General features: G+C 43.6%; 1 long non-coding RNA gene across 1 annotated transcript in view; it reads left to right on the top strand.

Annotated features, from left to right (window-relative positions):
• Positions 1-16,196, top strand: part of LOC122556450 — a 21,051-nt gene extending 4,855 nt beyond the window's left edge. Inside the window, exons 2-3 of the long non-coding RNA XR_006313543.1 lie at positions 1,438-1,964; positions 15,533-16,196. This is a non-coding gene — a long non-coding RNA (uncharacterized LOC122556450). The remainder of the gene's footprint in view (positions 1-1,437; positions 1,965-15,532) is intronic.
• The last annotated feature ends 230 nt before the right edge of the window (positions 16,197-16,426 follow it).

The raw sequence follows: 16,426 nt of genomic DNA, 5'->3' as shown, positions 1-16,426 counted from the left end.
TGTTTGGCTTGTCCTATAATAGTAGTGTTGTCCCAGTCGAATTCATGTTTCCTGTCATCTGCGTGTGTGGCTACTCAGGATAGCTGGTCATGTCGTTTCATGGCTAGTTGGTATTCATGGATGCGGATCGTTAGCTGTCTTCCTGTTTGTCCTATACAGTGTTTTGTGCAGTCCTTGCATGGGATTTTGTACACTACATTGGTTTTGCTCATGTTGGGTATTGGGTCCTTCGTTCTGGTGAGTTGTTGTCTGAGAGTGGCTGTTAGTTTGTGTGCTGTTATGAGTCCTAGTGGTCGCAGTAGTCCTAGTGGTCGCAATGCTCTTGATGTATGGTAGTGTGGCTAGTCCTTTGGGTTGCGGCTTACCTCATTCCGTTGTCTTTCCCTTAGCCATCTGTTGATGAAATTCGCTAAAAACGGATACCCGCGCAATTTCATCAACAGATGCTAAGGGAAAGACAATGGAATGAGGACATGCCGCAACCCAAAGGACACTAGCCACGAAACGACACGACCAGCTATCCTTAGTAGCCACACACGCAGATGACAAGCAACATGAGTTCGACTGGGACAACACTACTATTATAGGACAAGCCAAACAGAGAACAGCCAGGGAATTCCTAGAGGCATGGCACTCATCCACAGATTCAATCAATAAGCACATCCACCTGGTCCCAATATACCGGCCACTGCAGCGGACAGCTGGAACTGACAACCAGAAGCAGCAGAGACAAACCACTACAAATGCCAGAGGAAACATCACAGAAGCGCTTCACAGGAGGTTCCCAAGCACTGAGGATGTCATCAAGACAGGGGACGAAACGTCTGCAACACAAATTCCCAGCTCGGCGAACAGAACCACAACAACGAGCACCCGAGTTACAAATCTTCTCACAAACGTTTAATGAATTTAAATTCCACCATCTACAACGGTTTAATTCGAACGCGGGTGCACAGAACATTATCTGAGTTTCCAGATTAATAGGTCTGGTGATAATACACAGCCTCCCCAGTTCTCACTCCCCAATTATCACACCGCACTGAGTCAACAGATGTGAAGCCGGAAAAGCACAGCAGGTCAGATAGCATCCGAGGAGCGGGAAGGTCAGTTTGAAATGAACTCCTCACATTAATTAAGATCAGAAGAACAAATGCAGAAAATGAGAATAGGCCATTTAGCCCTTCAGCTCTGCCTCTCCAATCAATAAGGTATCGGGAACGATAGTCTAGTTGTTATGTTGGTGTGCGCGCGAGATCACACAGGGAGTCCAAGTTGCTATGGCAACATTTGCTTTTCCAAGCAAGTTGCAACTTTGAGCTATGGACTGTATTGGTAAAGGCACCATTCCAAGACGGGTCAGGAATCTCTCCTGCTCTCACCACCAGGTATTGGTATGTCCAGTGTTGTCTCTTGAAAAATTATTATTCTCCGTTACAGATTCATTCCAACAATCGAAGTGGATGGTCAACTCGTTTGGCCATGAGTCAAGATTAGAGTGGTACTGGAAAAGCACAGCAAATCAGGCAGCAGCTGAGGAGCAGGAAAATGGACGTTACAGACAAAAGCCCTTCATCGGGAAAACTTGCTTGATCATGTTATGAATACATTTTCCATGGCTGTTAACTCCTGGAGTGGGACTTGAACCTGGAGTTATTATCTCAGATACACGGATGGCACAATACCTCCACGCTGTCATGTTACTGGGACCATTATTTCAAAAGCCATGAGTTCAAATTCTATCACAGCTGCTTAGAACTTTCAAACCAATGAACTAAATAAACTTGTCATAAAAACTTTGCATCAAAAACAGTAACCCAGGACATGACTGGGTTGCTAATGTTGTTGGTGGAAGGAATTCTTTGGAATTTACCACACCCCCAGCAACGCGCATGACTAAACAATGATAGATTGAGCAAGGAGGATTGCAAAGAGACCTCGGTGTCTTCATGCACCAGCCACTGAGAGTAAGCATTGCAGGCGCAGCATGGGGTGGAGAAGGCAAATGGAATGTTGGGCTCCATTGTGAGAGAATTCAAGTACAGAAGCAGGAACGTCTTGCTGCAATTATGCAGGGCTTTAGTGAGCTCACACCTGAAATGCTGCGTGAGGTTTGGTCTCCTTGTCTGAGGACAAATGTTCTGGCAATGAAGGGAGTATAGTAAATGTTTACCAGATTGACTCCTGGGATGGCAGGACTGACGTATGAAGAGATACTGAATTGGTTAGGATTACACTCATACGTAATTAAAAGAATGAGGGGGATCTCATAGAAACTTATAAAATTCTAATAGAACTTGATATCGCAACCGCAGGAAAGTTTGTGCCCACTGACCGGGGAATCCAGAACCAGAGTCACAGTTTAAGGATATGGGAAAGGTCATTTAAGGCTGAGCTAAGGATGAATTTCTTCAGCCAGAGAATGGTGAGGCTGTGGGATTCTCTGCTACAAAATGCAGTTGAGGTCAAACCATTGAATGCTTTCAAGAAGGAGTTAGATATGGCTCTTAGGGCTAAAGGGATCAAAGAATATGGGGAGAATGTGGGAACAGGGGACTGAGTTGGATGGTCAGCCATGATCATCTTGAATGGCAGAGTGAGCACAAAGAGCCAAATGGCCCCCCGCTCCTATTTTCTATCTGTCTATGTAAGGGCTCTCTGAAATGGCTGGACAAGTCACTCAGTTGCCCAGGAGATGGTTCATCGCCACTCTCTCCTTAGTGAATTCGGGCTGGGTATAAAAGTTGGTCTTGTCAATGATGCTCATATCCTGTGCGTGAATGAACTGAATGAAGGATTGCAGCTGTATTTTATGTTTTGCCAAGTTTGGCCTCAAGGAGTACCATCCAGCACTAAAACAAATGGTTGTCAAAATTGGGGAATCTGTGGCAGCAGAAAGGGTAAACAGCATCCCTGTGTTATTTTCACCCAATGATGCCTCTCTCCCTTCCCTCACTACTTCCTCACTGATCAGCAGCGTGAACTTGAAAGTTGAAATTTCCACTGTCACAAAGTACTTATAAATCAAAACAGACTACTTAACTCAATGAGATCCACACCAGTGGTAACGTTTCAGATGAGCACTATAGCAAAGGTGTTGTGAAATTTGAAAGGGTTCAGAAAAAGATTTACAAAGCTGTTGCCGGGAGAGGCTGAATAGGCTGGGGCTGTTCTCCCTGGAGCATTGGAGACTGAGGGATGGACCTTATAGAGGTTTATAAAATCCTGAGGGGCATGGATGAGATGAATAGAAAAGTCTCTTACCTGGGATGGGGGAGTCCAGAACTAGAGAGCATTGTTTTAAGGTGACAGGGGTAAGATTTAACTGGGGCCTATGCGGCAATGTTTTCACACAGAGGGTGGTGCATGTAATATCGAGCTGCCAGAGGAAGTGGTGGAGGTGGGCGCAATTACAGCATTTAGAAGGCATCTGGATGGTATTTGAATCGGGCCAAATGCTGGTAAATGGGACGAGATTAATTTAGAATATCTGGTCAGCATGGGTGAGTTGGACCGAAGGGTCTGTTTCCGTGCATTACAGCTCTATGACTCTATGAGTGTCTTTCCCCTTTATCCCCTCCCACTCCCTCAATGCCACTCTTTTCTATTCCTTTCTCTCTCTTGTCCTTATCTGATTCCCTCCTCCCCAAATGTATCAAAATTATTCACCTCAACCACTCCCTGTGCCATGGTGTTCCACTTTCTCACCATCTCTGCAGTGAGATATTTCTGCTGCATACCTAACTGATTTATTACTCATTTTTCTGTCTTGTATGGACTCCAGTTTTGGTCTACTCCCACAGCTTCCCTGTCAGATCCTTTCATCATCAAAGCTTGTAGGACAGGGTTTTAATCATAATCTTTATTTAAGAAGGAATTTTAGCTGTTACCAGATTAGTGTGCATTGTGTTCGAAGAAGATTCGTCGGGGTTCTCATATAGAATGTGTGTGATTGGGTTTGTGTTCTGACAAGCTCAGTTATACATGTGCAAACACATTAATAGAATCTAGCAAATTACTCAGGGGAAATTAAATCAAAGGTTTGTCTCTCCTGCTGAACTCAAGCTTGTAAGTAATATTTATGATTTGGCAAAAAAAAAGCGTAAAATTCATTTCCTGTAATAACACATCTTTAAGCTCATTGTTACATCAGGACAGACTGCAAGTGCCATAGACTATGCTCAGATTTAATAATTATCTCAATGTGGAATGTATTGCATTTTGTTAGCACCTGTCCCAATGCGGTTTGCAGCCAATGTGAGTCTGATAAAGCGTTGTCACTGCTTGAATGGCAGGAGCCAGGGCGTATTCACTTGTCAAAGAATGGCTGTGGTACCCACTTCACTTAACCTGACTGGGGAAGAGGTAAAGTCAAAACGTGTCGTGCTGGAAAAGCACAGCCAGTCAGGCAGCATCGGAGGAGCATAAACCCTTCAATTATGCTCGAAACGTTGATTCTCCTGCTCCTTGGATGCTGCCTGACCAGCTGTGCTTTTCCAACACCACACTCTCGACTCTGACCCCAGCAAGTGCAGCCCTCACTTTCTCCTGGGGAAGTGGTAAAGTCAGGCAAGGGAGGGGAATAATCATTTGTCATGTGCTTTTATACCGATATTCATGAGTCAGGTTCAAGGAAAAGGCAGAGTCAAGCACTGTCTTCAGAATTGGACTTCTTTACACACTACTATTGCGTGTTAAGACCAAATCCTACAATATATGGCAAATAGTTAATGTTGTTCCTCTATTCATGAAAGAAAATAGCAACAGTCCAGAAAAAAACTATAGACCAATGAGTGGCTAGACAGCTATCTTAGGGATAGAATTTACGTGCATTTAGAAAAGAATGGCCTATTTAGGGACAGTCAGCATGGCTTTGTGCGCGGTAGATCATGTCTTACTAATTTGATTGAAATTTTCAAGGAGGTGACAACGGTGATCGATGAGGGTAGAGCAGTGGATATTGTCTACATGGATTTGAGAAGGCTTTCAACAAGGTTCCCTCATGGTAGGCTCATCCAGAAGATTAAGATACATGGGATTCACGGTGACTTGGCCACATGGATTCAGAATTGGCTTGCCCATAGAAGACAAAGGGTAGTGGTGGAAGAATGTTTTTTCCGGCTGGGGGTCTGAAATTGATGGTCTTCCACACGGATCTGTACTGGGACCTCTGCTGTTTGTGATATATATAAATTACAGATGATACAAATATTGGTGGAGTTGTGGATAGTGTAGAAGCTTGTCAAATGATGCAGTGGGATAGCGACCAGTTGCAGATAAAGGCAGAGAAATGGATGATGGAGTTTAATCCAGGTAAATGTGAGGTACTGCACTTTGGGAACTCAAATGTTCAGGAAAAATATATTGTTAATGGCAGGACCCTGAATAAAATTGATATGCAGAGAGATCTTGGGGTTCAAGTCCATAGCTCCCTGAGAGTGGCCACACAAGTAGATAGGGTGGTAAAGAAGGCGTATGGCATGCTTGCCTTTATTGGTCAGGGTATGGAACACAAGAGTCAGGATGTCATGTTGCAGCTTTATCGGACTTTGGTTAGGTCACACTTAGAGTATCGCATTGAATTCTGGTCGCCACATTACAGGAGGGATATGGAGGCTTCACAGAGGGTGCAGAAGAGGTTTCCCAGGACGCTGCCTGGATTAGAGGAAATGAGCTATAAGGAGAGGGTAGAAAACACTCGGGTTGTTTTCACTGGAGCGGAGGAGGCTGAGGGGAAACTTGATTAGATTAGATTCCCTATAGTGTGGAAACAGGCCCTTAGGCCCAACCGGTTTTCCAAAGAGTAATCCACCCCCCCCTTTGACTAATGCATCTAACACTATGGGCAATTTATCATGGTTTAGATTAGAGTGGTGCTGGAAAAGCACAGCAGTTCAGACAGCATCTGAGGAACAGGAAAATCGACGTTTCGGGCAAAAGCCCTTCATCACCAATTATCATGGCCAATTCACCTGACCAGCACATCTTTGGACTGTGGGAGGTAGCCGGAGCACCCGGAGGAAACCCACGCAGACACGGGGAGAATGTGCAAACTCCACACAGACAGTTACCTGAAGCTGGAATCAAACCTGGGACCCTGGTGCTGTGAGGCAGCAGTGCCGCCCAAGTCTAGATAGAAGTCTGTAAAATTATGAGGTGCATACTTGAGGTTGACAGTCAGAATTAATGTAATTTGGTATCATATTTGGCACAACATTGTTGGCCAAAGGGCCTGTTCCTGTGCTGTACAGTTCTATGTTCTACATGGGGCTCAGAGATATACCAGGCACTAGCTGTACTATTACATTATTGAAAGATTATTCCATAAAGTCAATTCTCTCATCCTGTTGGTTAGCCTACTCCACATGTTTTCTTTGTGTGTTCTTCTCTTTCTACGTTTTCCTGTCTTGTTCAACCAATTCCGCCCATACAGTGCTATCTATTCTCAATGAGGAGTAGCGCTGTGGCATCATCACAAGGTTGCCCCAGGGTCCCAAAGGCTGCGGGTAGTTACCTCAATAGGAAGGAAGTTGTTCATCTGGACTCCCATATTTGCTCATTTGAAATGTGATGTTTCAAGTGGGAAACAATACTCCCAAACACCACAGTGCTCAAAATTCCTCTCAGAAATCTCTCGGAGGCACAACCTTTCGGTCATGCCACAGCGAGTGGTCCTGGGGGAGTGCTGGAGATACCTCCTTCTGGGTGAGATGCTAACCCCAAGTCCTCTACCATGGCACCATTTCCAAAAGAATAAATTAGTTCTGTCTGGTCTCCCAGGACTAATATTCAACCCTCAACTTCATATCCCATAATTTGGTCATTATCACATTGCCGCTATTTGGGAACTTTCTGTGTGCAAACTGGTTTCTGCATTCCCTCCATCACAGCAATGACATCACTTCGAAAGCTTTTCATTGGATGTGTTGTGTGTTGGAATTATGTAAAAGACTCTAAATCAATGCAACTTCTTTTTTACTTTTTTGCCCTTCATGCTTTTGAGTGATCATTCCATATTGCAGGTATATTAAGGGAGTTGGTTAGCTCAGTTGGCTGGATGGTGAGTTTGTATTGCAGAGTGAACCAAGAATTTAATTCCCACACCAGCCAGGGTTACCATGAAGTACTCCCCTTCTCAACCTTGTCCCCTCAACTGACGCATGGTCACCCTCAGGTTTAAACCACCACCAGTCTCTCTCTCTAATGAAAGCCATGATGTGGAAGTCCCGGTATTGAACTGGGGTGAACAAAGTTTAAAAAAATCACACAACACCAGGTTATACAACAGTCCAACGGTTTATTTGGAATTACAAGCTTTCGGAGCATTGTTCCTTCATCAGGTAGCTAGTGGGACAGGATCATAGGACACAGAATTTATAGCAAAAGATCAAAGTGTCATACAATTGATGTCATGTATTGAATAAAACTAGATTGCTGTTAAGTTTTTAATAACTTAAAATGGGGATGGAAGTTTCAATTGTTTAATATGCAAAACTCAGAATTTCTTTCAAGTCACAGCCCTGAGAAAATTTAAGGTTTAATCAATGTTAAAAAAAAGTGACATCTCAGATCAGACAATGCATTAAAGGTGTGAGGTTGGAGGATGGCTGTGTCCCAATCCTGAGTCAGACTTGGTCTATTTCCAAAGTAGGAAGAGAGCAGCCCTCGCGTCTGATAGAACTGTGGTGACAAGATGTTTGACAAGAGTTTATGGCTCAACTGCTTTATTGAATTTGGATCCATTCTCTAAGCACAGGAAAATACTGTGCGGCACGGTGGCACAGTGGTTAGCACTGCTGCCTCACAGCGCCAGAGACCTGGGTTCAATTCCCACCTCAGGCGACTGACTGTGTGGAGTTTGCACATTCTCCCTGTGTCTGCGTGGGTTTGCTCTGGTTTCCTCCCACAGTCCAAAGATGTGTAGGTTAGGTGAATTGGCCATGCTAAATTGCCCGTAGTGTTAGGTAAGGGGTAAATGTATGGGTGGGTTGCGCTTCGGCGGGGCGGTGTGGACTTGTTGGGCCGAAGGGCCTGTTTCCACACTGTAAGTAATCTACTCTTTATTCATGGGATATGAACATCACAGGCAGGGCTAGCATTTTCTAACCCATTCTTAGTTACCCAGATTAGGGTGAACCCCTTTGTTGTGGGTCTGCAGTCACATGTAGGCCACAGTAGGAAAGGACAGCAGTTTTCTGCACCTGGAGTGAGCCAGATGCGACAATCAACAGCAGTTACGAAGTCCCTGTGGCATTTTTAATTCCAGATTTTTTTATTGAATTCACATTTAACCATCTGGTGGGATTTGAACTCAAGTCTTCAAACATTAGACTCAGGCTCTGGATTGGTAACCCAGTGATATTACTATTACGCCATTGCCTCCCCTTAATTACTAACAATTATCGGGAGCCTGCTCCGTCATTTCATTAAACCATGGCTGATTTGATTGTGACCACAATTACACTTTCCCGTCTGAACCACACAACCCTTGACTCCCACACCCAACAAAAATCAATCTACCTCGAACTCGAATATATTCAAAGACCTGGCCTCCATTGATCTTTCTCCACAGATCAAGCGACTACATCTTGCATTTATATAGCAATGCAATAAGCCAACCCCAAGGGTATTCACCAGAGGGTAAAGAGATTGACACCAAATCACATTAGGAAGTATTAGGACACACCACCAATAATATGGTCAGAGTGCTGGAGCTTCTTTATTAAGGAGCTTCCTAAAGGAGGGGAGGGAGGTAGAGAAGTGGAGGAAGGCACTTCGCGTTCTGCATGCTGGCAAGTCACCCTTTTCCCCTTGTGTGTCACATTGGGTTTGCAGACATTGAAACAGAACTTAGAACATGGAGACAGGGCAGGACTCCCAAATACTGAAGACGGAGTCATGTCATTAAAATAACCTCAAGTCTCACCACGTGAATCGTCACTTGTTTCAGTGAAGTCTATTGTTCGATGGAACAGAATAGTGAGATCATTGTGATTTTGCTGATGACGCACATCAATTCTCCTTCCGAGGATGACTCACCCAAGTCAATTCATGCCCTTCAGGCATTGTCAATCATCCAGCATTGTCCTGGAACTGAGGGACAACTGCATGGAGACTTCTGCAAGTGAGGGCCAGGAGGACGAACAATGTCTTCAGCACCTTAAGAAAAGTTGAACTGTTTAGTTTGTTAGTCATTGGAACTGGTTGACCAGGAGGAAAGGTTGCAGACAGCAACTCACGTGACAAATGCTCCAGGAGTACAGCCAACTGGAGTTGGCAAGCCTGGGTTTCCTCGACGTGGTTTCAATCCCCACTCTCTTTGTCAGGATTGTGGCTCAAAAACAGTTCCGGCTCCTTGCCAGGCAGGAACTAGTCTGTTGCCACCGGCCAAGGAAAGCTCCCTTCTTTTAATCTCTCAGTCCTTTCAGATTGCAGGGATCCTTTCCCAACTCCAGGCCAAGCTCTAACTCACTCCCCAATTCAACGCTGGGAGAAGTTTCTGTTTCTGGTCTCTCTCTCTCTCTCTCTCTAGTAAAATAGAGACCACCTCTGTGACACCCAGACCAACCAACCTAACCACCCCGTGGCTCAACACTTCAACTCCCCCTCCCACTCCACCAAGGACATGCAGGTCCTTGGACTCCTCCATCGCCAGACCATAGCAACACAGCGGCTGGAGGAAGAGCGCCTCATCTTGTGGGTGGCACTGTGGCACAGTGGTTAGCACTGCTGCCTCACAGCACCAGAGACCCGGGTTCAATTCCCGCCTCAGGCGACTGACTGTGTGGAGTTTGTACATTCTCCCCGTGTCTGTCTGGGTTTCCTCCGGGTGCTCCGGTTTCCTCCCACAGTCCAAAAATGTGCAGGTTAGGTGAATTGGCCATGATAAATTGCCCATAATGTGAGGTGCATTAGTCAGGGTTAAATGTGGGGTAATGGGTCTGGCTGGGTTACTCTTCGGAGGGTCGGTGTGGACATGTTGGGCCGAAGGGCGTGTTTCCACACTGTAGGGAATGGAATCTAATCTAAAGGGTTGTTTGCAATAACTGTAATGTCCTTCCATCTATCACATTTCCAACACCCCGCCCCCAAGTCCCTCCTCCCTACCTTTTATCTTAGCCTGCTGGGCACACCTTCCTCATTCCTGAAGAAGGGCTCATGCCCAAAACGTCGATTCTGCTGCTCCTTGGATGCTGCCTGACCTGCTGCGCTTTTCCAGCAACACATTTTCAGCTCTGATCTCCAGCATCTGCAGTCCTCACTTTCTCCTATTATAAAGTGGACCAGGCTAGATGGCAAATACAGTCATAGAGTCATAGAGATGTACAGCATGGAAACAGACCCTGCGGTCCAACCAGTCCCGTCTGACCAGATATCCCAACATAATCTGCTCCCGTATTTGAATTGAATTGAATTGGATTGATTGTCACGTGTACCGAGGCACAGTGAAAAGCTTTGTCTTGTGAGCAATACAGGCAGATCACAGAGTTAAGTAGCATAGGTAAGTAAATAATAGGCAAACAGCAGCAAAAACAAAACACAGGTACAGGCGAATGTTCAGAGTTTTTGAATCAATTCAGTATTCTAATAATAGCAGTGTAGAAACTGTTTGGAAACCGGCTGGTGCGTGTGTTCAGGCTTCTGTACCTTCTCCCCGATGGTAGAGGTTGTAGAAAAACATTGCCAGGGTGGGATGGGTCTTTGAAAATGCCATTTAGCCTATATCCCTCTGAACACTTCCTATTCATATACCCATCCAGATGCCTCTTAAATGTTGCAATTGTACCAGCCTCCACCACTTCCTCTGGCAGCTCATTCCATACGCACACCATCATCTGCATGAAAACGTTGTCCCTTAGGTCTCTTTTAAATCTTTCAGCTCTCACCTTCAACCTATGCCCTCTAGTTTTCGACTCTGTTACCTTTGGGAAAAGACCTTGGCTATTCACCTATGCACCTCACGATTTGATAAACATCTATAAGGTCACCCCTCAGCCTCTGACGCTCCAGGGAAAACAATCCCAGCCTATTCAGCCTCTCCCTATAGCTCATACCCTCCAACCCTGGCAACATCCTTTGTCAGAAAATCTAGTGAAAGATGCCTGGCCAATGTTGCGTGGGAGGGGGGAATACAGCCGAAGGATTGGGGAGGTTTGGACTGCTGGAAAATCTCACAGTGACAATTGGCCTCAATTTTTTGCATGCAAAGGAAGGGCAGATTGCAATTAATGTCTGCTGGCAATAGTTTTTGAGTATTCATGTATGTTTGCGTACTCATGGTCCAAAAGGCAGTTTGCTCAGCAATAATAGCTCATTACTCACATAGCCTGCTTTTTCTGAGTGCATGAGGGACAAAGAACTAGAATCCAGGAGATCCGAGGTATGGTAATATAGCCCAGGTCTCTCCCTTTAAGAGAAACAAAATAGTTTTGATACTGATGATGGGTGGTTGCCTTAACAGTTATCCAAAATACTAAATTACTAATGTTTAAATATAGAAACATAGAAAATTGGAAGAGAAATAGGCCATTTAACCCTTCGAGTTTATTCCTGATTATGGCTGATCATCCTACTCAGTACCTTCTTCCTGCTTTTTCTCCATATCCTTTGATCCCTTGAGCCCTAAGAATAATATCTGACTCCTTCTTGAAAACATTCAATGTTTTGGCCTGAAACACTTTCTGTGGCAGAGAATCCCGCAGAGTCCTCTCTCTCTGGGTGAAGAAATTTCTCCCCATCTCAGTCCTAACTGACCGACTCCGTATCCTTAGACAGTGCCCCCCCCCTGGTTCTGAAAGGGTGATCCATGACCTCACTGACCAGCAGGGTCAATAGTCTCCCTGAAAAAAATCAAAAGAACTGCAGATGTGGTAAATCAGGAACAAACACAGAACTTGCTGGAAAAGCTTGGCAGGTCTGGCAGCATCTGTGGAGAGAAATCAGAGTTAATGTTTCAGGTCCGGTGACCCTCAGAACTGATGGTAGCTAGGAAAATGTTGGTTTATATGCTGCCAGACTTGCTGAGCTTTTCCAGCAACTTCTGTTTTGGCTGTTGTTCAATAGTACCCCTGCTCTGATTTGTTCTGATCCTGTGTTCCAAGTGTGATCTGGGTTTATCCAGATCTCTCTCTGTATTGCCACTCGATTGGTATATTAGATTAGATTCCCTACAGTGTGGAAACAGGCCCTTCCGCCCAACCAGTCCACGCTAACCCTCCGAAGAGTAACCCACCCAGACCCATTTTCCCTCTGACTAATGCACCTAACACTAAGGCTAATTCACCTGGCTTGCACATCTTTGGATTGTGGGAGGAAACCAGAGCACCTAGAGGAAGCCCACACAGACACAGGGAGAATGTGCAAACGCCACACAGACAGTTGCCTGAGGTTGGAATCGAACCTGGGACCCAGGTGCTGTGAGGCAGCAGTGCTAACCACTGTGCCACCCCTATATGACAACTCTGTAGCAGTGTACCAATTGCTGATAGCAGTCCATCTGTCTTGGTTACACCAGAAGATCATGAGACCATTCCTTTTCAACAAATAACAGTATCACAGTGTGATAGCTGTAGGTCATCAGTATATCTTACCAGTACATATCAGTGATCGTAAGTGATGGCAATACTGGACCAGCTAGATCCCAGAATGAAACTTCACTTGACAGATCATATGTTTAATTTTGGCATTTAATTCCCATGGTCACTGAAATGTATTGATACAAAACTGCAGATGTTTTTTTAAATAACAGAACATAAGTTTATTATTAAAAAATAAGAAAATAAAATTATCTTTTATTTATGTGGATATGTGGAAATAAGTTAGAAAGATCCTAACACAAACATCAAAAGAAAGTTTTAACTTGTTTCCTAACACGACCCATGAAATAATTTACTGTTAAGAAATATCAGTGCTATCTCAGCCTGTCAAATCTTTGATGTGGAGGTGCTGTTGAACTGGATTGGACAAAGTCAGAACACCAGGTTATAGTCCAACAGAGTTATTTAAAATCACAAGCTTTCGGAGTGGTGCTCCTTTGTCAGGTGATGAAAGAGCAGCGCTCCAAAAGTTTGTGATTTTATACAAACCTGGTTTATTTAAGGTCCACCTGTCTTGGTTACACCAGTAGATTGTAAGGCCATTGCTTTGCAAACTGTTTGCTCAATTGGGCGAAGCTTTTAAAGAGGACATCAACAATAACTCGATGCAGGAAGGTTAGATTATAATGTAGAGCAATGTCACTTTTTTTAGACAATGTTAAAGAATAGTTTAAAAAGACTGTTTATATAGCACCTTCCCTGACCTCTGTGATATACATGTATGATATCATATCATTTTTGGAGTTTGGACTTTAAAATGACATTTATGCAGATCATTTCAAATCTTTAACTACAATAAACTGAGAGAGAAAGCAGACAATTTCAGAGTAGATATTTTCCCTGTTCAGAGGAACCAGTCTATTCAGCAGAAATTCTTTTCAAGTTTTAGGAGTTTCTGCGCCACAAAAATCTTCAAGTCGTTAAAACTGTAAAGAATGAAGGAATCATAACAAAAAAGGTCTCAGCAATGCAAGGAAAAGAAGTTAGAAAGTGCCAGTTTAGCAAAGATTTAACAAAGTCAGAAGTCACACGACACCATGTCACATGACTAATCTAACCTTCCTCCATGGAGTTATTGTTGATGGCCTCTTAAGCTTTGCCCAATTGAGCAAACAGGTTACTAAGCAATGGCCTTACGATCTACTGGTGTAACCAAGACAGGTGGACCTTAAATAAACCAGGTTTGTATAAAATCACAAACTTTTGGAGCGCTGCTCTTTCATCACCTGACAAAGGAGCAGTGCTCCGAAAGCTTGTGATTTTAAATAACTCTGTTGGACTATAACCTGGTGTTCTGACTTTGTCCAATCCAGTTCAACAGCACCTCCACATCAAAGATTTGACAGGCTGAGATAGCAATGATATTTCTTAACAGTAAATTATTTCATGGGTCATGTTAGGAAACAAGTTAAAACTTTCTTTTGATGTTTGTGTTAGGATCTTTCTAACTTATTTCCACATATCCACATAAATAAAAGATAATTTTATTTTCTTATTTTTTAATAATAAACTTACGTTCTGTTATTAAAAAAACCATCTGCAGTTTTGTATCAATACATTTCAGTGACCATGGGAATTAAATGCCAAAATTAAACATATGATCTGTCAAGTGAAGTTTCATTCTGGGATCTAGCTGGTCCAGTATTGCCATCACTTACGATCACTGATATGTACTGGTAAGATATACTGATGACCTACAGCTATCACACTGTGATACTGTTATTTGTTCTTTACACGTAAATAGGAGATGTGGATCATGTGGTATTGAAGAATGCAATGAGCTTTTATTACAAACCAACTTCCAAACCCCCTGCAATCAAAATTCCACAGATTCACTACCCGCAAGAGAAGAAATTCCTCCTCATCTGTGCCCTAAACAGAGAACTCCTTACTCTGAATTATGCCCTTTGCTCCTACACTGTCCTACACAGGGACACAACCTTTCTGCATTTAGTCTTATGCTCTTGAAGAATCTTGTATATTTCAATAAGCTTGCTGATTATTCTTCCAAGCTCCAATGAATGCAAGCCAATGTTACTCAGTATCTCCTCATAAAACAATCCCTCTGTGCTTAGATCAACCGAGTGAACATTCCCTGGCCTGTCTCCAAAGTCAATATATCTTTCCTCTAATTAAGGGACTAAACCTGTCCACAGTGTTCCAGCTCTGATCTAACTGGTGCCTTATGTAGTCTTAGCAAGACTTTTTTATTTTTATATTCCATTTTCTTTGAAATAAAGGCCAACATTCCATTTGCTTTTCCTATGACCCACTTAACCTGGATGCTAGCTTTTAGTGATTAATGCATGAGGACTGCCAAATCCAACTGTGCTGCAGCTTTCTTCAGTCTTTCACCACCTAAATAATATTCAGCTCCTCTGTTCTTCCTGCCAAAATGCATAGCCTCATATTTTGCCGCCTTAAATTCCATCTGTGAAGATTTTGCAGATTGTTTTTACCAATGTACCACTGATGTTGTGTGTGACAGTATTAACAGGGACCACAGTTTAATGTATTTAGGACTGAGATGAGGAGAAATGACCCAGAGAATGGTGAGCCTGTGGAATTGTCTGCCACAGAAAACAATTGAGGCCAAAATATTGAATGATTGCATGAAGGAGTTAGATATAATTCTCAGGGTTGAAAGGATCCAAGGGCATGAGGAGAAAGTAGGAACGGGGATGGAGTTGGATGATCAGCCAGGATCATATTGAACAGTGGAGCAAACTCGAAGGGTCGAATGGCCTACTCCCACTCCTAGTTTCTATGTTTCTTGTTAAACTCTGTCTGTACCACTGATAACTCAAAAGGGTGGTTTCCAGCACCACATTCTCGACTCTGATCTCCAGCATCTGCAGACCTCACTTTCTCCCGGTTTCAAATTTTGTTCGACTCTGAAGAGAAATTAATTTGAAGTTGTTATTTTATGGTTTCAATAGGACTAGCACTTTCAGAAGGCAGTGAGGGAGAGTCTGCAGCTGAAACACCGAAACCGACAGCAACTGGAGCAGCAGCAGGGAAAGTCCAACTCCTGTTTGAAGACCTTCACATCAGAGCTGATGAGAGGAGCATGGGTAACACTGAGGCTGAGGATGACAGTCAAGGCTAGCCACACTGGGAAGAGGCAGAGATTTCAGAGGAGGTCTGCTCTGTGGGAGTAATTAAAGTCTCCAGAAGTGCAATTTGCAACCACTGAGAAAAAAAAGCTGCCAAGATCAGACATAGAAGGAGGGACGGGGATTGAGAAGAGAATTCACGTGACTCAAAATGAACATTGCCACTACTGTGAATATGCTCTGTAAGGCCAGTAATTAAAAATAACTCGTAATGTGGTCATGGTAGCATAAATTATAGATTGTGTGTATCAGTACATCTATCACAGATTATAATTAAGGCAATAAAAGACAAAACTAAGAAGATTTGAAGGATGAATTTAACAGTAGGTGTTCGTTTGAACAACTTCAAGGCTTTTAGAAAAGCAAACATTCCAAGAAGTAAACCATATTTTAGCTGGAGATTTTATTAAGGGTGCAGCCAAAGAGGATTTTTTCAAATTATGCGAGGGAACATGAGAACACCATCACCTGCAAGTTCCCCTCCAAGCCACTCACCATCCTAACTTAGAAATATATCATCGTTCCTTCACTGTCACTGGGTCACAATCCTGGAATTCCCTCACTAAGGGCATTGTAGGTCAACCTACAGCACATAGACTGCAGCAGTTAAAGAAAGCAGCTCATCCCCACTTTCTCAAGGGGCAACTAGAGATGGGTAATAAGTGAGCTGATGACCTAGTGGTATTATCACTAGACTATTAATCCAGAGACTCTGAG

This window comes from Chiloscyllium plagiosum, chromosome 14 (genome assembly GCF_004010195.1).
Source record: "Chiloscyllium plagiosum isolate BGI_BamShark_2017 chromosome 14, ASM401019v2, whole genome shotgun sequence".
Lineage (NCBI taxonomy): Eukaryota > Metazoa > Chordata > Chondrichthyes > Orectolobiformes > Hemiscylliidae > Chiloscyllium > Chiloscyllium plagiosum.
Note: the sequence above shows the minus strand (reverse complement) of the source record. Positions and strands in the feature narration are given on the sequence as shown.